At 39.4% G+C, this 22,955-nt stretch overlaps 1 protein-coding gene across 1 annotated transcript in view; it reads left to right on the top strand.

Moving 5' to 3' along the window:
• LOC139685851 (uncharacterized transmembrane protein DDB_G0289901-like) overlaps nt 1–22,955 on the top strand; it is a 109,053-nt gene that overhangs the window by 55,383 nt on the left and 30,715 nt on the right. The window lies entirely within an intron of this gene.

Below are 22,955 nucleotides of genomic sequence, written 5' to 3'. Positions count from 1 at the left end.
TTTTTATAGTTTAGATGAAACAAAATTCACGTCGCGTTCGACCTAGTGGACCCTTGGGGGTAACGAACCGCAGTAAGGCTTCGTCTGCTGAGGATGGGCTAACGCTGTAGCTGGATTTCTCTCCACCATCCTGCCTTTCTCATGAACCTCCTTAGCCTCCATTCACCCACCCTCCCTCAATGTTGCCAAAGACCTCCACTCTGTCATGCCCCCTTTGTTGCTTTTGGATTACGCAATTTCACTCGTCCGCTCATGTAATGTTTAACGGTCGTGATTTTACCGGAATGCCTTCCTATTTCACATTTAATTTGCTGTGTTCACGGTTCAAGTTATTTCATATTTGGTTATTGACCGACGCATTAGTTTTTCACAAAATATTGACTTCGAGTTCCTTTCCGTTGACTCAGACATATTTAAGAATATCGGCCCAGACTGACGATTAAAAATGCAACTAAATGAGTGTGGGGTGATGAAGTTTGGAAAAACGGCAGGTAATTGCAATCGGTCGGATCGGCATAAGATTTTTGGAATGTGTCAGGTGCTCTGTGGTCCTCGTCTTTCTCTTCCTGGGGAGCACATGCTGGAAGATTATTCGAGGGCACTTTTAACAATTCGAAGTCATGAAGCGGTTTTTCGAATTACATGACATACTTAGATAAATGTGAAGAAGTGATTACGTCATATTAGTAAGTTCGGGTTGAACAGAATACAATTATATGGAACTATCAGAAGGCCCTTTATCTTAGGATTTATATGAAGTTCAAAAGAGGTCTATCACAATCCGTAACAAATCCGCAAAGCTTCAAAAGGTGGGGAATAGTGAAAAAGTTGAAAATGTTCATACATATAGTTGAAAATTATTTAAAATTTGAAAATTGTTGCACTAATTTAGAGACATTAACGCTCTCTACAGTGGACAGATTTATGTTCATAGCCTGGAGGGATTCAAAATTACTTTCGGGAAAATAAGTAACATTAATTTGAAATTTTATTCAACCCAAATACGAATATATTCTCAAAGAGGGGCGTGGCACTCATGGTCTCAGTCTTATAAAAATGAATATGATAAAAATTTAAATGCTACCGGCTTAGATGATAAACTGGAATTTAAACATCCCTCGTCTCGGAAGACGGATAATAGTCGGGGCTTAAGTTTTAAATTGGCTTAGCACATTTCGTTCTACTGATAGTTGAGGGATAGTGATTATAACTCTCAGCTATTTCGAAGTATTGTACTATCTGAACCAAATGAAAAGGATGTATAGATGATAGATAGGAAACTAGGTACTTACCTCAAGCAACCCGCGATCATAGCAAATTTATTTTATATGTCAGCGTTTTTCTCTCTCGATTCGAGCGTATTATTCGTTGATTTTATCAGTTCCATGACCTTTCTTTGGGAAATTCCTCTGCAAATATTTATTTCTATCCATAGCCAAATAAATTAACCAAATAATGGTTGGTTTGATTCACCTTCCGGTGATTCGCCCTAATAGCGGCTCAGGGCGTATAATTTACTTTAGTGCTGACAGTTTATCGTTTACTCGGCAAATTTACCCACTTATTTCTCATCTGTCTTCAAATAAAATATGCATTACTCTTTTGGATCAAGCGCAAAATTTCCATGATGAAGATGACTAATAAACTAACGATAAGTTTCCGGAAACATTGTTTGCTCTGTTAGGTTTTTCTCTTGGAAAAAACAATCTGGTTTCTGTAATATATGGAATCTGGAATCATTTTAATTTTTAATTTACGCTGAAGTAATATTCTCTAGCCGCCATGGGCATACATGTTCCACAATATTGCTTCTAACAAGAAGTCATAATTTCTTTCCTTTTCGTTACTTAGGAGTATAAATCCCTCTTGACTAAAACATGGAGTCTAATGCGTCTTAATTTCAAGTCATAACTGCAAAATCCAATGAATCTGGTTATTTCTCTCTGCAACTATCGGAAGCTATTATTCTGCAATTATTTGTCACATCTGACTTTTTACATTGAACCCAAATCTGGGCTTCCCCAATAGTCCTTAAAAATTATGCCCATTCCGCCCCTTTCACCACAATATTTCTGTTTAAAATAGACCTTAGCACGCATTAAAATCACTGACGGCGAACCAGTAATTTGTAGCTTGTTATTATACGTTTTTGGGAGATCATTTATAGATATCAAATTACGCTCCGGGCGTCCTGTCACCGTTGCATTTAGATATTTTTAGTTTCGTATTTGCATATTGGGAGGTATTGCGCCATCTGGTTTTACTCCTTGCGTCAGTGCCCAGTTTATCCCAGCATTTTATTGCTCTAATGAGAGTGAATAAATATTATTGCCGTTGACAATAACTACGATCCTTCAAACGCCTATTGGGTGAGTGAATACCAGTGCTCGTTAGCCTTTTATTTTTTACCTGAAATGTCACAAAGTCAAGGCCATAGCAGTCGAAGTTTTTCTTTTATCTAATAAGTTCATCTGCTCTTCATTTGTCACGCGAACCTCACCCGTGCGCCCGTTAACCCTCACCGATAAAAATTACTTTGGATGAAAGCATGAAATCGACTTTTCTTTGTTTTTCGACCTGCTTTCTGAACTCAAGCACGAGAGGCCGACCCCGAGCGAGATACAAGTATTTCAAACACCCACTGACAAAAGACGCCGACGGTCGTCGACACACCTTTCGATCCACCGCGTAGAATGCTGGACATGAGTAACCTCTGGAGTCTTGATTACTCACCACCGTGAATAAAACTCACGTATGTTATCCTCAACTGCGGGACACACCTACATACTCGCAGCGAGTATATTTTTCTCTGTCGAAAGAAATGGTGAGCAGAGAAACAATTTCATAGTTTTCTTCACTGAGATACATCGGTTCTTAGTGGTCGCCAACTCTCCCATGTTTCGCAGGATCTCCCGTATTACGTACTATTTTTTGCCAAACCTACTGACGCTCATGTTCTTTCGTCCAGAGTGAAAAATAGTCGTCATATTTTAGAGCATTCAAATATCTTTACGCCAGACGTTTAATTTTTCTACGAGATCAGTCATTCGTGGAAAACTTGTCTGAATTGATAATCAGAAAAAACATTTAAATTGTAAATAGTTTCCGAGGCACACATACGTACCTTGCTGCGTGGGAAATTTTTATCGGGCGTAATACACTTTGCATTTTTTCTTCAATTATCTAACCCATTGTGCCGTTGATCCCTTAGTGTCGCTTATGTTCTTTGAAAAACTTTGACAACTGTAGTTTTTCTCCTCAGGAACAAACGTAACCATACTTCCTGTGATTTTGGATGTCGGGGTTAACACTTTGAAACGGAGAATAGTGGTATATGGAATGTATTCCCCTGTTTTAAAATAAAAATCATCACGAAACGAACTCAATCTCTGCCTAACGCCAGGCAGAAGACCTGACGCACCGTTCATTCCAGCGTTTCCATTTGGAGGTGGGTCACATATGACCTCACTCCCCCAGTATACGCGGCTGCCCGTGGGACGTGCTCCGAACGGTCAATCAGCGTCCTTTCGTGTTTGTTTTGTACCCTTTCTCGTCCCACCCCACCCGGCACGATCTCTTCGAGACGCTTGGAAGGGACCGAGCGAGGTCTTTTGGTGAAAAAGAAATTTTATGACAAGATTTGATCAGTTTAGGCGGCGTTGACGCGTGCCTGTGACTGTGCGCCTCCGAAAAATATCTCTACGCGTTCACATGCGTTGATACCGAGGGGGTAGTCCGTCACTTGCTTTCATACTCGGACAAGTCTCTGGTATTAGGTGTTTCTTCTGGAGGTTCGCTCAGTTCCGTCACCGTGCAACATGCTCGCGCTAGAAGCATCAAAAATGTCTGCGGGCGCTGAGAAAAGTAGTTGATCAAGGAGCGTTTTTCCCGGGTCCTAGGTCGAAAAATTCTCCCTTACGCTTATCTATCTAGGATAAACAGACCACTGAAATTATTTCTTCAAATTGATACCTTACGTATTCCTGTGACGATGTCATTTCCCATGCAAAACGCATACGACCTGCACGCCGTCCACAAGTTCATCGCCCCTAGTAGATGTCCCGAACGCGAGAGTTAGTTGAGTCCAAAACGTTAAAAAAAGAATATCGATCCGTAATGCTGTACTATCAAGAAACATTGGATACAACGTAATGCTTCCGAGAAGTTCACTGTAACGGTATTCTACCGCATTCTCCCTCGCCCGTTGGCCCTTTCCTACGCCGCCCTTCAGATTGGGATGGCTTCGCGCTACCCAGGGCGAGTCGCACGTGCCGGCTGTAATTGGCCACGTAATAGGACTCGCTGCGGCGAATGGGTACGCTTACGCACCCGAACTTTTAATTGCGCACTGCCGACGCCATTGTTACACCATATTACCCTCTATTATCGCAGAAAAGGTTCAAAATTAAACCGAGCACCATAAAGTTCTTCCAATCAAGATTATCAGTCATGGTTGTGCATCTGGGTATAGCCCTGCGTTTGTAGGACTTCTTCGGGAAATGTGGCATGGAAGGGCATGCGGAATATTCTCTATGTTATTCTTATCCTCCATTCTATCCAAAATTCCTAATGTGATAAACAGAAATGTCAGGCAAAACAGTGAAATTTGTTCATGCTATAAATAAAATTCAAATGATGTACCTCTTAATACAATTATTAAATCCTCATCTCAATGACCAAGATTCTGAGCCGCATAAAATTGCCACTATTCCGATATTTCCATTATATTTTCTTTATATCTTAAAATGTATTTATTTTGTTATACCCTGTGCCATAAGATCTCCGTCTCAGCTCCTTGCTCTTTGTAAAAGCATCTAGAACTAACGCAATTCCTTGCTAGTTCTCCCCATTTTCCTCTTAAATATTTCCAAATTAATAGTAATGTTCTACATGATCTTGTTTGCGCTTTACTTTTTTTGAACTCTAATATTTAACTTAGCTTTACTCTTTCTCGAGAATTTCATTTATTTCGTTATCTTATAGTCAATTCTCATCCATAACCTATATCATCGGTTCTGCAAAACTCCGCAGTTATTCTAATCCCTTGGCCGAATGAATAACCGTCATCATCAAAATCTGAATTGATCAGTTCCCCAACTTCCTAATCTCAGGTTTTTTCATTCATCTTTCCCGTTTCCTCCCTGCACCCGTTGAAAAGCATGGGTGGTAATGCATAACCCTCTCTCTCCCCCCTGTCGTATCACTGCCCATCTTTGATTCTCCCTACGATAACCACACTAGTGCAGTAAATGTTTCGGATATGCCGTTGGTCCTTCCCTTCTACTCCTTTCCTCTGCTCTTCTTTCATTAATTGGGGCCATTATAGCGCCTCCTGAAATCCACGAAGCCACAAAAGACATCCTGGTTATATTCTATAATACCTTTTATCAGTGACCTCATTGCTTCTGTGGCGTCACGTGTGCCTGCCCTCCTCCTAAATCTAAACTGCTCTTCTCCTAAGTAGTCATTTTCCCGCTTCTCCATTCTTTGGTAGATTATTAGTTTATAGATTATTAAGTGGTACCTTTTCCGCTGGCGAAGTCAAACTCTCGGTCAGGGTTCTCAAATAATGGCGCTTTACCCTTTTTTATGGTAATTAACACAGAGCTTACGAGATCTTCAGATTTAATTCTTCCATCCTTAATGCTTCAGGTGAACCTATAAAAACTAGTCATTTCGTTGGGATTTTTGATCCCCACATGCCTTGTTTGTTTTCATTTCCTTTAATGCCTTTTCCCTTTCAATCGAGACACTTAACCCAAGCTATATTCCTCCTCGTCATATTCATCTAGCCTAAGCTTATTTGCAGAGTATTTTTACCTCATAGTTCTTCCATCTTTCCGCCTCGTTTTAATCTTTCTTTTCTTATTCGAACGTTTCCTGCCGTACCTCTGATATTTTGTTACTTCATGACAGTTCTTCCACCTTCCTGTTCACCCCTCTCTGTAAACTCCGTTTTTTCACACTGCTCTTTCCATCACGTTGCTTTCGCCCTAATAGTTAGTCGCTTCAGTTTATTACGATTATTGTAGTTCTGTATCGACGTTCATCCGTTTTCTTCTCTTATCTACCCTTCTAATCATCTCACTTCTAATACTTGGTTTCGCCAAACCTCTACTAAATACCGTACCTATCGTTTCTTTGTTGGTTTACGTTATCAATTTTTTGAGATTCGTCCCATTCCTTTTACCGTATCCTTTCCCTTGTCTTAACTCAGATTTACATTTACTATTGCTGGCATTCGTTTTTTTGTCCCAGTTCTGACATTCCATTTTCACATCCCTCTCTTTTTTATCCTCTTGAATGTAACAATAATGAAGCATCATCCGATCTGCATCTTATTCATACCATATTCCTGAAAATTGTACGAATTGATGGCGCTCTTTCTTAAACTGTCTAGCCATAATATAATATAACTGGTATATCCCTGAATGCCCTGTTAATTACCACGTTTATTGTGGTGTTCAAACAAAGTGCAGTGTCCAAGGAAAAGCATCACCCTTCCGCCTCCCAGGTGGTCGAACGGAGAGCAGTGGTTTTTTCGGAACCTCAATATCTGTTTCGTTCCCAAATTCCATAGACATGGGCGACCGCTTGGGTCGAAATATCGCAGGATTCGATCGTTGATTTTTTTTCTTTTATCCTCACCTTGCTGGTCTTTGAATAATTTTGAAACCAATGTATTTTCTTCTTTAGCGATTAATGTATAATAAATTCCCCCATTAGGTGGTGTGGTAGCCCAGCCCGTAGTGTTTGTCTCCTGACCTGGGGGCTCTTTCAAGTCGGAGAGAGGTCTCTAGACTTCCCCCCCAGCTTTACCCGCGCTTTGCGCGATTCTTCGGATACACGATCCCCTAGGGAAACAGTACTTGGCCCTGGGAAAGGAACTGCCTCCTATTCTGATGTATGATTTTCTCCACAGCTTACGGCTTGATGCGTGGTGCCACCTAGCTTATTAAACCGAACTCGGGATTGTATAGTGTTAATTGGCGACGTAAAATATAAGACAGCTACAGGCGAACTGAAATTTCCAAGTAATTTGCTTCGAAAGGTTTGGGTTCATTTTCTTTCGTAGTATACATGTAGTATTCCTTCTATCTGAGGGGTGGACAAGTTACTGCGGGAGACGATCGACTAGGTTACGCTCATCTTCTCTCCTTCATCCAAATGAAAAAATATTTTTTCTTACATTATAATTTTCAATCAGGCGACCTAAAATAAAGACTCGATGGGTGCGCCTGGCAATTTTAGTATATTTCACCCCTTTTTATTGTTGCATTTGTAAATTCTGTTGATAATTTCTAAGCGTTTCTTGTGAATCATGTTTTTCTAATACGAGGTGTTTGGCATATCTTTATCGCTATTTGCTCCTGGATTAATCAGTACATACCACCACCATAGTCATCGACCTGTGGGTTTATGTGGTGGTTGAGATGAGTACTCATTCCTACCCAGCCCTTCTGCGTGTGAAATACGTACATAAGTCCATTTCCTTTCCCTTTGCCGTCTGTGGTTTCACTGAAAGTTCGGATCCTTTGAAAATCCCACAGCTTTGGTCGAGGAGGAGATGACCAGTGGAATTTGGACCATTCGTATTTGAACTCGAGGCGCTTCATTGAGAAACCGACCGCTCTGTCGCCCACACGACGACGCCACGTCTAATCAGTTTGATGTATGCACATTCATGCTAAAGGAAGAAAATTCGCTGTTTCACAAAGTATATTCTATTCGCGACCGGTTTCGGAACTGCATATCATCATCTGCGATGTTCATCCGTCTGAAGAATATGTGATGGACATATTTTCCTGTTCATTCACGATACTCGTGTCCTAGTCCTTGAATATTTAATGCGAGCGGAGGTATGTCCACCTTCACCAATCTGATGCGATAAGTATACCCATCCTTAATTGTTCTCTTTCGGTGAGTATACAAAAGTCAATCATTAAGGGTCGAAAAATCTATTCTTGGTTTAAGATCGCTATTACTTTAAAAAGCTAAGACGAATTGCGCAAATTGGAACTACTGTTGACTCGTGCCCTTCATTTGATCCAGAGCAATATGAATTACAATCGCGAAACCATAGCAATTTCTGCGGGAGTGAAGAGAAGATTGTGAAGGTTTGAATCAAAGCTATTATTTTTGGGAATAAATTCAGGGCTTTCTTCAATGTTTCCAGTGCTCAACACAAAACGTACGCACGTTGCTATCGAAAGATAAGGCACTAAACCTCAATGAAGAAAATATATTCTTCAGGACCTGAAGAGTACATTAAATGTCGAAACCTTAGCCGTGAAAATAATTCTTTATTAATGGAACCCACTAGTAATTTTTATTGACTCTCCAATAATGGAGAAGTTCCACAATTAAAACCCGGATCGCGTGTTCTATTAAACTAAAACTTATTCTTTCGCCGTTGGAAATTGATTGATGGCCATTTAATATTGTCAGTGCCTTCGGCACGTTCTCCATTTATGAAACGCGGCGTAAGTCTGTTGGGACAATTGTCTGCCATTGAGACAATTGTCCGTTTGGTGGACAATCCCGCCATTCGCTCCACGCTAGCCTAGTGCAAAAATTGGGACCTACTTCCGCCAAGGAGGCGGCGCGCCCCCGTATACTTTAGCCCTTCCGAAATGAAACGAACATTGCCGTGTTTACTCATCCTTATCTTCATCTTCTCTTCCATTACGATAAATCATCATTACTCCTCGCAAGGAGCTATAAATCTCCGGGCAAACGAATCCTCCCCGTAATGGATCCGTCGGCAAATGAGCCTTCGAAAACGTATCGCTCCCAAACAGGAACCCATTCTTCTCGTTTGAAGAAAGCATTCTCTTTTAGGTGAACCAAGCTCCGAAACTCGAATTGGCTCATTGTGGTCCCTCCCCGCTCTCCGAGAAAGGAATCTTCAAGACACCCTCGACCAAAAGAGTGACCGTCTCGGCCTAGACCCATAATCCTCTTGAACCAATCAAATCAGGGGAAAATGTTACAAATAAAGTTGGACTGACGTCCATGATAATGAATAGAATTGCAAGTGAAGGATACATTTACGTTTGCAATTTGGTGCATTCGCTTTTCCCGAATAAATAATTTAAAATTAGAAATAATAAAAAATATCATCCTTTGACATTGATCCCTTTGGTTGACTTCGTCTTAGCTCGGTGCCCGTCGCCTTATTGGATTCGTTACGTTGAAAATTAGGTATTTAGCTTAGGCTTTTCCTCAAGGCTTGTAATGATAAATATCCTTGATCATTTGATTCGTCACATGTCTCAGTGACTTTGAACGAGTGATGAGCTAATGGTTAATGGGGTTCCTGTTCCGAAGATAAGTAAATGGTCCACGATACCTGAAATGTATGACGGCTCGAGGTGTCGTCGAATGTCGAAATACGAGGGAAATTTTCGTTGCTTATTTATTTTATTGTATTGGAAGAGATTTGAATCTCCTTAGGTTGCAACTCATATTTGTAATTCGTGAAGCTTCCTTATTTGTAACGATGACCATATGGCTTTGTTTCTACATTTAAAAGAGAAGGCCTTCACTCTTTATTCAATGCTTGAACTGCAGTATGTTATTCCTTATTTACCACCAACAGTTTCTGTAAATCATTTTATTTAACCCCGTAAGATTTGTATAATCAATAATTGTCCAAAAAGGGTGGGATTATATTGTACAGTCTAGCATTTAGGTGAGCACATTGGCACATGCGTCCTGCTTTGCAATCAGTTTTCACCGTATGCATACGTAATTATTATGAGTCTGCTCCAAAAGCACATGCATGAAAAAATCTTTCAAAGTTTACTGTTATTTCATAGCAAAGCAAACCATTTATTTCTGCCTCCGATGCGGTGCGTAGTACGAGGGTAAGTCAATAAATAACTCGCAAAACTGGATGGAGGCAAAAATCATCAAAGTAACTCCCTGTAATTTAGTTCACTTTTCCAAATATTCACCCGGTGCATTCAGACACTCATCCTATCTCTTCACAAGTCCTTAAAATCCGGTAGCAAAGAAGTTTCTGCTTGCTCTCGCGGCCATCGAGTAACCCCTCAAGACTGCGGCATGGCCATTTTCAAAACGTCGACCACCCAAATGATTTTTCAAGACCCCGAACGGTTGAGTATCACGGGGCGCTATGTCGGAACTGCGCGAGGGATGTTTCAAGCGTTTTTCATGAAATCTTTGATACAGCGCCTACTAGCGACAGCGACTAGCTCACGTTAGCGATTTAATTATTGACTTACCCTCGTATCTCGAGAAAACGCGATCTATCTGCGGTTAGTTTTAACGTTAACTATATGCTGCCTGTATGACTTTAGATTTGTCCGAGGTAAAGATACGATGCTCAGGAAAGTTGTCCTTAAGAAGTTTTGGACCCTCAGATTTCCTTGGCATGGGTGAATAAGAATTACGGCTCATTTCATTCATTTTGGATTACATAAATGGTTCCCGAGAGACATCCAAAATATGATATCGCTCACTCCATTGACAGCAGCCTTGTCGTCCACCGATCTGAACTAGCGAAGGGGATATAGAATAATCGCTTGTATAATGATCGGCGGACTAAACAAACATGACCTGGGCTCAGCTTCTTTGGCTTACTGGGATAATACTATATGTTGTCTGCGGGTAGATATTTAGGGATTAAAGGGATACCTCTTTTTCAGGCATGCCCAATTACTTGTTTTGCATTAAGAATACGCTTATCGTGTATTATCGACAGACTTTACCTTTGCGGATAGTGAAAATATATTGTAGTTACCAACGAATTTACCAAGATTTTGTCATGTTTGAAAATTTTGGAATTCGCCTTCATATCGCATTACCGTAATCGCATGATAATGATCTTTCACATTTGACACCAAAATATGGCCTGATCAATGCTGCCCAAAATTTATTATTACTCGCGTGAAACGTCTGGGCACAGTTGATATTTTTGGAGCATAGGTGAACTACATGAAAACACGGATATCAAAGTTTAAATAATAATAATAAAATTCCGGTATTCTTAGAGTCACATTCAATATATCATCATAGAAACGCTTTCCTCATGAATATTGATTCAATTTTGAGCGTAACAAATTAACATTACATACCTTTTTTAAATCGCTTTACAAGTTATAGCACTCAAAAATCAAAACCAGGGAGGAAAACTTTGGATGCAGAGCATGTTGTTTGGGGATGGAATACTGAAGACTAATGGAATGGAGAATGTTTGCCGGGCGAGGGAGGAGGAGGTAAAGGATATGCGTGTTGAACAGAATGGAGGGAGTTAGAAAAGTTATACGGGATTGAGGAGCAGATTAATGTAATTTGGGGTGCCAGGGCGTCTCCATGTTTGACGGAGCTAAGAAATGTAGGGATGCTCAGTCTATGTCTATTCAAAGTCTGCCTTAAACCGATTGAAATACCAATTGTCATAATTAGAGATTTCTCATAAATATTTCAAATTTATAGTTATTTTTTTCGTCAAAATAGTAATGACTGCTTCATTCAGAACAACTCATGCTTTAAATATGCTCCGAAAAACGCATGTTTATGTTATTAGACCGCATAATTACCAAATAGAGTAATCAGATCACATTAATAATTATATAAATGGTATCTACCTTGATAAGCCGAAACTCTTTCACTGCCGCTGATATTGTGAATACAATATTTTGAAGCTTTTCCCAGGGTTATCCATTGAATTACACCTTTGGTCGTCTAACACCCAAAGGCGAGAAGAACCGTTTCCGTTTCACCGACCGATCAATTTTTCCTTATCGGCAATTTTCTCGGGTTGCGAATTAAGGATGGAATCGTTCAATTTTCTCACCCCCTAAGCTCGTAAGGTCCCGACTATCGGTCATTCCATTGGACTCGGTGAGCCGGGCGGGGGGGGGGGGTGGAGAGAGAGGGGGGAGGACCTCCATAATAAAGCATTGGTCGATTGACAGTTAGTATCAGGAGTGGCGTATTTTGGCTTGCGTCCACCTCCCCCCCTCCCATATGCTTCTCTCCCTACCCCCCCCCCCCGTCTCATCGCGATAGGACGAGACGTCACGGCTTCGGCACACAAATATTTCATAAGGTGCACGGCCAAAAGCGGAACAATAGGCGATCGAAGCCGGGTGGAGTTCAATGGAGAGAGGTTTGGTGGCCTTCGATGACGTCACAAAAAAGTTGGCGAATAAGGAGATTCCTGCCCATCCCCCTCACCGCACACCTTCCTACCCCTTGCTTTCTTTTCTTTTGAGGTGCATGTGGAGTAGCACTCGAAGAGGAGTGAAATGCTTATAAAGGTAGTCAAGCAGCTTTGTCAGAGGGAAGTTGTGATCTCGAGGGATGATCGCTATTGTGAGAAGCTACATAATAAATGCTCCGCGAGCGAGGTGCACCCTCCCCCCACCCCCCAGCTCCCTCCTAAGACGAGAGTTTCCCTAACTCTGCTCGCCGATCAGTATTGCTATTTAATATTTGGGGATGTCATAATGGGAACTTCGCAGTCAAATTTGTGAAAAATATGTCTTTCAAATTCGCACAATTACTCCGAGACAACGAGACTTGGCGAAAATAATGAAATATTACAAATAAAAAAAATTAACCAAGTTCATCGCACCACCTTAATTAACTTCGCGTTTATATCTTAACATTTAATGGCGTAAGAAAAGCGTTTAACTCGTTGTAGATTGTACGAAGGTTTTTATTTGAAATTTTTTTGAACCCGAAATTTACTGCAATAGCGGCAGCCATTTCTTGAAATCCCAAAGAATTTTAAAAGGATCGATGTTAACTTAGTAGAGGATATTGCCGTTCCCGATGAAAAAAGGTTTTTCTGTTGGAACACTGTTTATTCAATGTCCTTGCTTCTGAATGTGGTGCTTAAGTTTTCGCAGTATTGACTGTCGTAAGAGTTTGTCATAATTAATTGGCTGATCTTCTAACACCCCCGCCACACGCTCTTGCGGCGGCTTGTGGAATGCCGTGTTGATGTAGGTGAGTGTTAAATAGCTGCTTCGAATGTAGACGCGGAAAAGACGACAGCGATGCCAAATACCCAACAGCTATCGAAAACCAACCCTCGTGAAACATGCCTCTCTTCGAATCCTGGCGAAGGAAAATTATATCTATTATTTGTTTCCGATCTCCCAATAAATTTTGTATTCGTAAAATAGAATGCATAAAGGCAGCTAAAATCCTCGCCTGTTACACGCTAACTAGCATCTCCTTTTCAATTTATCTATAAGCCGACGAATCTTGGAAGATATCTCCGCCACTGTGCTGCGTGAGCAGGAAAGTGATTATTCATGGCGAGTTGTGATTAAAGAGTTGTGATACAAGATTAAATTAACAATGTAACGCAGAATGTCCTGATAGTGCGTTTCATTCATAATTGAAACATTTTAGTTATTTTAATATGTTTTCTGACAATCGTATTGGCTTCGTATTCGTCGTACGAATGAATTATATCATGCTCGAAAATTTGAATCACCAGGATCTAAGATATTTATCCCTCTAATCAGTGTTCATTCCAACCCGATAGGTCTGCATGATGTTTAGACTTCTCACGAAAAAATAGCACTCTCGATGTCACACTTTTTAAATCGGACGAAACACTCGTCCACAACATGGTCCTCGCGAGTGCTGCCGCAGACGAATTTGTTCCATTTCGGATGAAACGTCCCTCTAATGTGTTCTAAAGCGTAAGTTCTGAGATCACGAAAGTGACCCAGAGGTCGGTCGTTTATATTTCCCACGAGTGTTTTTCCGTGAAGCGCTCAATTTATCACGATTCGTGCCGCCAGAGAAGGCAATTGAATTGCGACGAGAATTTAATTATGTTCATTTGTACGTACGTCCGTGGCAGCTGAACGGGAGATGCAGCAGCTGCCCCTGGCGGTGCCCGTAGTGCTCCAATCCCCGTAATTTGCAGACGGTGTTCTTGAGAGACGAAATAGTGGCACATCATAATATGCTGGGGGGGTTTATTGCTTGGAAATGTGGACCGCCTCTTTGCCCAATGGATGAAGTTCTCCTCTTCGGTTTTATTACGGAGAGACCTAGAAAACACCGTATGTGAGTTTATGCTTGAAGAAGAGCTATATAGTAAAACGGAAAAGTGAGAATGCGACTCTTATGCGTATAGCAGGGAATGCAATTCATTTTTGTTTGACATTTTCCTCAACTGCAAATAAGGTTTTTGGGAGCCACTAAGAAACCATTTGAAACAAACAACTAACTTTAAGAAATGAAAAGTCATGCAAATACCAGTTTTTAAAAATTGATTTATTTAATTGAAAATTTCATTATTACAGTTGAAATATATGTAGTGATATCTTATTGATAAATATACTTTGCGCAGTTAGTTTTAATGCCTGATAATAAATCACAAGGTTAACCAACCGTCGAAATATAGTATAGTCTAAAAAGAGGAACTATTTTTCAAATCAGTTCTACAAATCTTGGTAATTGGTGTTTTAAATATAAACAATTGATATAGAGGTAATTGGAGACCTATTTGTTGTTTTCCACTTTTTAATAATATTTGGACGTCATCATCATCATCATCATTATTGGTCGTTCAATCCTAAGATTGGTTGACTGTAGCCCTCCATCCTACCCTATCTGATGCTAATTGGCTTACTTCCTGGTATTTTTGCAATGTGCTTTCTTCTGTATTTGTCCCTTGTGTTTATCTCTTGGCCTTCCTCTTGGGACCTTTCCCTCTATTTTTCCTTCTATTATATTCATCACGAATTCATTGTGCCTCAGGGTGTGGCCTATCCATCTGGTTCTTCTTTTCTCTATGGTGTTCCATTAGGTCCGTTTTTCATCTATTCTTCTTATATTCATATATTCATTTCTTATTTTATCCGTCCATTTGATCTTAAGCATGGTCCTCCAGCACTAGGTTTCGGAGGCTTCTAGTCTTTTCTGGTCTACTTTTCCGATGGTCCATGCTTCTGATCCATTGAGTACCACTCTCCATACGAATGTTTTCACTTATTGTTTCCTCGTCTGTTGTTCTATCTTCTTTAATCACAGCAGTGGTATTTTCATTGTAAATGCTCTCTAGCGTGAGCTAATATTCGCTTTATATCTGTAGTAGTAGCAGTAGTTGACGTCTTCTGTCCCATGTGATGGTACTTCCGAATTGGGTGAAGAAATCCACTTGCTCTAACTTTTGTCCGTTCAGTGATACTACTGCATTCCGCTTCTCTCTTCCACATACTAGGATTTCAGTCATCGTCTCGTTAAATTTATGTTGTATCTTTGTAGAACTTGATCCAATTCGTTTAGTGACTTTTGAAGATCCTCCTGGTTTTCAGCTATCATTGCAAATATCTTCGGCAAAGCGTAGCATGTTTATCTCTTCTTCATTGATCCTAATTCCGTTTAATCCGATGCCTTGTGCTTCTCTTATTGCCTCCTCCAGGTACAAGTTGAACAATGCAGGTGAGAGGTTGCATCCTTGTCGAACTCCTTTGTCAATTTTATCCTCCATATGGCTTCCATCTCTCATTCGCATTGTAGCTACATTGCTTCTTGTATAGCTGATAGATTATTCTTCTGTCGCAATCTATTCCTAGTTTTCCCCCAGTCCAAACATCTTGTTCCATTCCACATCGTGGAAGGATTTCTCCAAGTCCACGAAGGCCACATACGGTTGCTTGTTCACACGCATTGTTTTCTCTATCATGATTCTCAGACTGAGTATGGCTTCCCTGGATCCTCTGTTCCTCCTAAAGCCAAATTGGTTTTCCGATAGCAGTATTGGACGTCTTCTCTGAAGTATTTCCGCTACCTCCATCGATTGCGGATGGTGCAGTTTGGGAACCAGTTTTCCATCCTGTGTGAACTGCGTAGGAGAAAATACCATGGCGATGGTAACTTTTGGTGGACTCAGACTATGAGCCACGTACCACGTTTTCTTGAGGTGAATTAGGAGTATTTGGTTTGTCTCCTCTATCCAAAGTCGATAAACTATTCCCAAGCCGAAGAAACCCTTCATCCTCTTATTCCGCGGTGAAAGGTTAATTGACGAAATGGATTTCACAATATCATTGATTTTTCAAGTTCGTAAATATCCATAAAGCTGCTTCTGTTCTGTCTCACGCACACATTTCCATTACTGCACGAACCAAGAATTGGAAAAAAGTATCATTTCTTTCCTCAGAATGAATTAAAAAATGAGAATAGGAAATGGATGATTCTAATTGATTAAATTAAGAAGGCGATACGAAGTTCTCCAAATATTGCCATATTTCGTCCATTTATTTATTTGATAGTATCAATAACCATTACTGCTCATCGCATCATCAATATTGGACCGCATGATTGGATGTGGAGCAATGGCAATCACTTCATTCATTCAGTTAGTTCATAGGACCTCATAAAAGTTTAATTACATCTTTATCATGGTTTATAAGCTTGGTCATATGTTGGCCAATGCATGATGTTTCACATCGATACTTCCTTTAGATCTATACTGAATAGGATGTAATCTCCATAATCAGGAAGCGATCATGATAGTTAAATATTAAAAGTGATTGGCTTAGGAAAGTTTACCTAAGCACAGTGCGGTACATAATTAATATCTTATGAATAAGATAGTGACAACCTGTATAATGTGCCCTTATCAGCAGAGAAAATTCGTTTGGAAGTCAGAAGGGTTCTAGAAAAAATAATTCTAATGTAGTCGGAGGAGCTGACAACATTTTCTGATGGAGTGATAGACAAAGAATGGCGCCTTCATCCAGGATGTGCTATCAACAAACGCGCGAAATATTGCTTGTAATGTATCATACGAGATAATTATTGCCATACATTTTTATTCTTACCTGAAAATAAATGGAAACGAATAACAATTTTTTAATGAGTTATTTTCACTCTTAAGTTACAAAAATATTTCTTACTATTGAAGCTTAAGTGCACAATTTTATCTTTAAGTTACTTATTGCCTATTTTAATTATTGAAAACTACATTTTTGGCGTAATTTATTTGCCCGGTCATTTTCTCTGGAGATTTTTTAGAGTTTTCGAAATTTTTATGATTATAATTCTCAATGAACGCATCGGCTATCAACTAATACAAATATGTCGCAGATATATCGAGATTTTTCTCATGTCTAAGCGGGGTTCGAAACCCGAAAACAATCATCTCTCCGAGCCCTTACTCCGTCCCCATAATTGTTTTTCACATGTTCCTTGGTGGCCGGAGATGTGAAATCTCTTCTCTTTTACATGTTTGCTCCACGAATAATGTTGTTCCGGAAAGTGAAGTCTACTAGAAAAGGGCTAATGCTATTTATAACGCTATTAGTTGCAAGCTCACCGAAGTGATAGATGATAGACGAGACAGTTTTTTTTTGAAAACCATTTATATTAGTCTCTTGTTCTCTCAGCATTTAAAATCAGCTTTATCGTCTCAGGTCATTTATTAATAATAATATTAATATTTATTAATGTCCTCTTAGTCTTATCTCAACCCGAATTAATTGGGATACCGAGAAATTCGCTACCGTAAAACTAGTCATTTAATGAGAAAATATTTTTCCAAGATGTGGGTAATACCCACGGTAACTAGAGTTAATTGTAGTTTGAGACCTTTGTATTTTTCCTGGGAAATCGTTGCGCATCACTTAATGAATAAAACAAATGGTCGATTTTGAGGGCAGTTCCCGAACGCATCTCTATATTTCCTCTGCGCTCGTCTCGTGGCGGCAATCCCATGTAAACGAACTAAAGATGTGAAGTTATGGGAAATTCCGGGGTGACCCAGTAACCTTGCCCATGGAGGGAAAGGGAATGTGCGAAAAAGCCAAGAAAACCTAACACAATTAACAAGAGTTTCGAATACAATTGAATTGGATGAGAATATAATGACACAGGTTCACAATATAATTTAGGTGAGTGTTAGTTTAGCGTGGCTTGTTCATCAAGATTTAAAGCCTTCGTTAATTAAATAATTAGTGACTGCAGGTGCAAGGAGTCCGCCAGTCGCGTGCGTGTGGCTGCAGTTCTTATTCTTCAGTCTTGCAACTCTGATTATTTTTATTGACCTGTTTCCCTCATTCCAAATGCTCGAAAAATTCTTTTGATGCGTGTTATTATTTTGACGAGAACCTCGTTGAGTGTTCAACAATAGAACTTTCGGTGATTAAATTTCTGGATTCACAATGCATTTTCCATGAGGACTTGCACATGCATCGAAGAGCACTAAATTATGTACTCAAAGGATTTTACGTTGGGAAGCATTTAGAGGGCATCCATGTTCCACCGCAGCGGTGAGGTCATGTAAATGTCATTGTATGTAAGAGTATTTTATCTCATATCTGTTCTTCTTGTGTATGTATGTATGTGCATTGTAAGAGTGACCGTTGACCGGTCTTGACCGTTGCCACCAGGACATTTGCCTAGTTGCAACGAGATTGATATTATAGTAATAATAAAAATTTAGCTTTCCGTTGGTCCTCTTTCGTCTCATTCCTGCTTTTCTCCCGCGGTTACTCGTGAGGTTGTCAGGGTGTCATGTTGTTACCTGTTACCTTGCCAAATGACCCACCCATTCCTGTCGGTTCTTTTCCTCATTCCTTCACACATTGGGACCTCGAGTTCACTCCAAAGGGTAGCTTCCCCGGAAATCCTTGCGATGACATCATCAGCTCTAAATGCTTACTGAATTCTACGCACCCTGAGCCATGGAAGGCGATAATATATCGTATCCACATAAACAGGTGGGCCGTTTTTTTTTAATGTAGGGACTTTGGATGTGTAAAATATATTTACCTTTTGCTCTGTGCTAAGGATCGTATGAGAAACAACGGGATAGGAACAGAGTGCTGGACGGTATTTGCGCGAGTGACGTAACTGGTATAATTTGAGAAAAGAGATTGTGGAAGCGTTATTTCGGTAACTCCTTGCGTATTACTATAAGCAGGTGGTCTCGACCACAGAAATTATGCAAAATTTATGAGCGACAGACATTGAGTGACATGGCATCCACCGTTGTCATATTCTTATCGTCAATACAGATATGGAAAGGACAACTCGAGCTTCTTAAGGCCTCTTTTAAGACTGACTATATTATATAATATTAAATAGTTAATTCCCTTTACAGCTTTAGGAAATATTATTTAATATAGTCGGTAATATAGATATACTTACTCATTTACATGTACATTATACCTCACTAGCCGCCACAAGGGCTTGCGGCGTGGGGCATTAGGAGCTAGCTATTTATGCGTACATATTCGCGTTCCTTTCCCTGTGCCGGTTATGGTTTCCCAGGAAGATCTGGTACCCGAAAAATCACATAGCTTGGGTGGAGCTGCAGGTGCCCAGAGACTTGCCCGGGAATTGAACCCGGGACCCTCCGGTCAGTAGTCTACCCCCTGGACTACCGCGACCCACACACACACGCACACACACATACACACGCACATACATACACACGCATGCACACACAAACATACATTATGTGTGTGTGTGTGTGTGTATATATATATATATATATATATATATATATATATATATATATATATATATATATACACACACACACACATACACGTGCATATTATTGTATACACAAGTAAGTTAATATATATGATCATATGCGTAAACACACTGCAAGCATGCAGTAGTGAGTTCGACGAAAAGTAGGGCTGCTAGTGTTTGATTTTGCTATGATTGTGTATCATATAAAGGAAGAGGGAGTAGTTGAACCTGTAATTGTAAGTGAAATACTCGCTCATGTAATGCTATTGGTTGAATAGTTCATTGTTATTTGGGGCCACAAAAATTTCCTATGTGCCGCAAGTAAACTGTACTCAGCTAAATTTCTTCATTAATCTCTCAGTGACTCTCGATTACTCGTTTCCTCTCAACTTTTAACAAACCATGCTCAGAACGTTTTCCAAATCCTTATGTGAACTTTTCTTCCTTGAATCCCAAATACTTGCCGCGTATTCCATATCGGTCCTAGCTAAAGCGAAGTTCAGTCTAAGGTCACAACGAGGAAAAGTTGACTGAAGGAGTATTTTCTCTCGATATCCGTGGGTCGTAAGGGTCTCTCTAATCGACCCTGGGATTGAAGTATTCGTAGTTTCTGTGCGCAATTTTTTCGTTAGTTCATTACCAAGTGCGCATGTAGCTAAATCGAATTTTACGTCGAAGGAGCGGTCCTACATTTCGCCTCAATTTTTCCTCCTCGGCCGCCTTAGCAGGGCGTGCTGATGCACCCCAGTGCATTTTAACTGGCGTGGGGGCGTAAATCCATTCACGGAACTTGCACGACGGAAAATTATTCAGCGGCGCTGTTTCGCGTGATTTGAAGGGACTTATTGGATTGCATCCTCATCAGAACAATCCGAGAAGATTCACGTGTGATTTTATGAAATTATCGCATATGCTCCTGAAAATGAGAAATTTTCCCGAGTATAAAACTTATTTAAGGTTTCGTTTCCCATGTAATATGTTCTCGTTACCCCTCCCCCCACTTTCTCCCCGATGGTGATGCATCACGTTGAAATCTTTTTTTGCTATGTTTATTCGATTGAAAGATTTTCTATTTTGTTATAAATGACTCGTTATTTATCTTGAGTTTTCGTCGTCATCTTAGCGTCGGCAAATAAAATGTTGCAGCAATGACATTATCTTCATTCATAGTACTCGAATGAATAAAGCACAGAATTAATGACAATGCAACGTAATTATTTAAAAAGAGAATTTGTGGCAGCTCACTCAAATATGAAAGAAAATGTTAGTGGTAATAAGGGCTGATATGTGCGATTTTTTCTCCATAAATATTTCAATCTTACGATAAATTATTTGAATTATAGGTACGCCATATCTAGTCATATCTTGTAAATATTTTATATTATGTGGAACTTATATTGAAGCCTTTCGCGGAAGCGGGTGTATTAATTAAAATAGCATTGCGCACATTAATTGAATGCGAGGAAGAATTCCGCCGGCACAAATAATTAAATTTTTACGTGACTTTATCATATTGGTGCTTTCCATACATTCCAATGAAATTGCACAAATAAATTCATAGGCAATTTCATTAATGAAATTCATATTCAATGCATTTCATAATGCAGTGGTGTTTTGGTGTAATTGTTTGTAAAAAAACAATGCTTCACTTGATCCTTCCGAAATCCGTCTTGTCGAATATAAATGCGAATTCAGCCTTTGCGTATGTGTAATGACACTCAATGCGTTTGCGTCATCCAAACGGCTCCTACTTTATTGTGTTATATAAATCATGCGTGGAAGATTTTTCTAGTACTTTGTGAGTTACTAAAAGAAGCTTTTCTATGTTTTTACAATCCTCTGAGAAAGCCTTTAGATGTAAGAACCTTAGATATCAGAGCGTAGCTTTTATTAGTAACACAATTCTCAAAATTTGGCACCCAAATAAAATCTTGAATAACGTTATATCCTTCCCTATGAGCCTGATGAAATACTTGAATTATTAAATGGGTATAAAATTACTTGCTTTTTGGTTTATGCTCCATTTCCAAAGGTTGTTTTATGAGATGCGAATGTTTTTCTGTGTTTGTTCATTACTGTGGGGGGCTGATCTGATAGAGGAAAGTGACATTCTCGGTCGTTAGTGCTATTAAGAAGATGGTGTATAGCGCGACATTTTAAAACGGTTAACTGTCACTTAGCGGCAGACAAAGCAATAAAAGTGATTCAGAGGAAGATCATTTATTTTTTATTTCTTATTAATTGCTGGAGTTAACATGTATGTGTCTCTATCCCCAAGGGAAGCTCTCTCTCTCCCTCTCTATTTCCCAACGTCCATTCCATGAATGAAAATTAATTTTCATTTAATGTTTTAAACTGTTATTTAAAAGTAAGCTAACTTTAGTAAAAATGTTCTGTAACAATTAAATTGTCTCCGATATTCTTTTCTCTCCCGTCTTCATCGATTCACTATCCTTAAGTATGGTCATTATTTGTGTTATTTTGAGATCCACTTTTTTTGTGTCGAAATTTTCATACCTATGTGTTTTTGAAATAACTGATTAATGCATTATGCAGAAATTCAAAACATAGTACCGCATCAAAATTTTAATTCGCTTATCACCTCTGTTCTGAATGCTATCCTTCGAATCTTTTGCATTATGGCACGCATTCAACAATTAATGTTGGTGCAACACTGTGAAGGGTAGATCATTGTCATAAGGCGGCGAATCGTCTTTGGTTACTTATTAGAATTTTAGGTTTTATCAAGGTGCAATCAAATTCTTAGTTTTGCAACGAGTTCGTTACATGACTGCTGGTAGAATTATTGTGTGACATATACTTATCTACTCATAATAGCATTATATTAGTATCGATATAGTCGGTGGTTCAATGATCAAGTAAGAATAGGTATTCAATGTTCATGAGAAAATGACTTCTTATGAAACTCTTATGTCTGACAAATTAATTTTCAGCTATAAATAGATGTAGATTGGAGGTTACCTACAGGTTTTGCCCAAGATTTTTGCATTCAATAGTTCCATCATATTAATTAAAGCAATTATCATGAACAAGGGAGATTGTAAACGCGAATACAACTGTACATTATTAATATTAACGTACCTAATTCGTGTACTAAGTAAGCTGATATTTCCAACATGCATTAGACGTAATAATTCTACCGATAGGTTTGGCTTCACAATGTTTTTGCCTCAATTGTTTCATAATTTGAATTTATTTAGAGCATTTAAAATATAGTTAATTTTGTTATTTCTCCGATCCAGCTTAAACCTCCCAAAATTAATAGTAAGTTTTAAGCTGTACACACTTAACTGCTCTTGTCTCTCTTTGACTAAAATAACTCACCCTTGTTGTTGACTATTTTTCTTCTTGTCTTAACGAATTGATTCGCAACGAGAGAAAATTCAATCAATGACAAATGTTCAACGTAATTTTCCTAAGTACTAAGAATTTTCCTCGTAATTACG

Source organism: Hetaerina americana, unplaced genomic scaffold, assembly GCF_022747635.1.
Source record: "Hetaerina americana unplaced genomic scaffold, ioHetAmer1.1.p SCAF_1, whole genome shotgun sequence".
Taxonomy (NCBI): Eukaryota; Metazoa; Arthropoda; class Insecta; order Odonata; family Calopterygidae; genus Hetaerina; species Hetaerina americana.
Note: the sequence above shows the minus strand (reverse complement) of the source record. Positions and strands in the feature narration are given on the sequence as shown.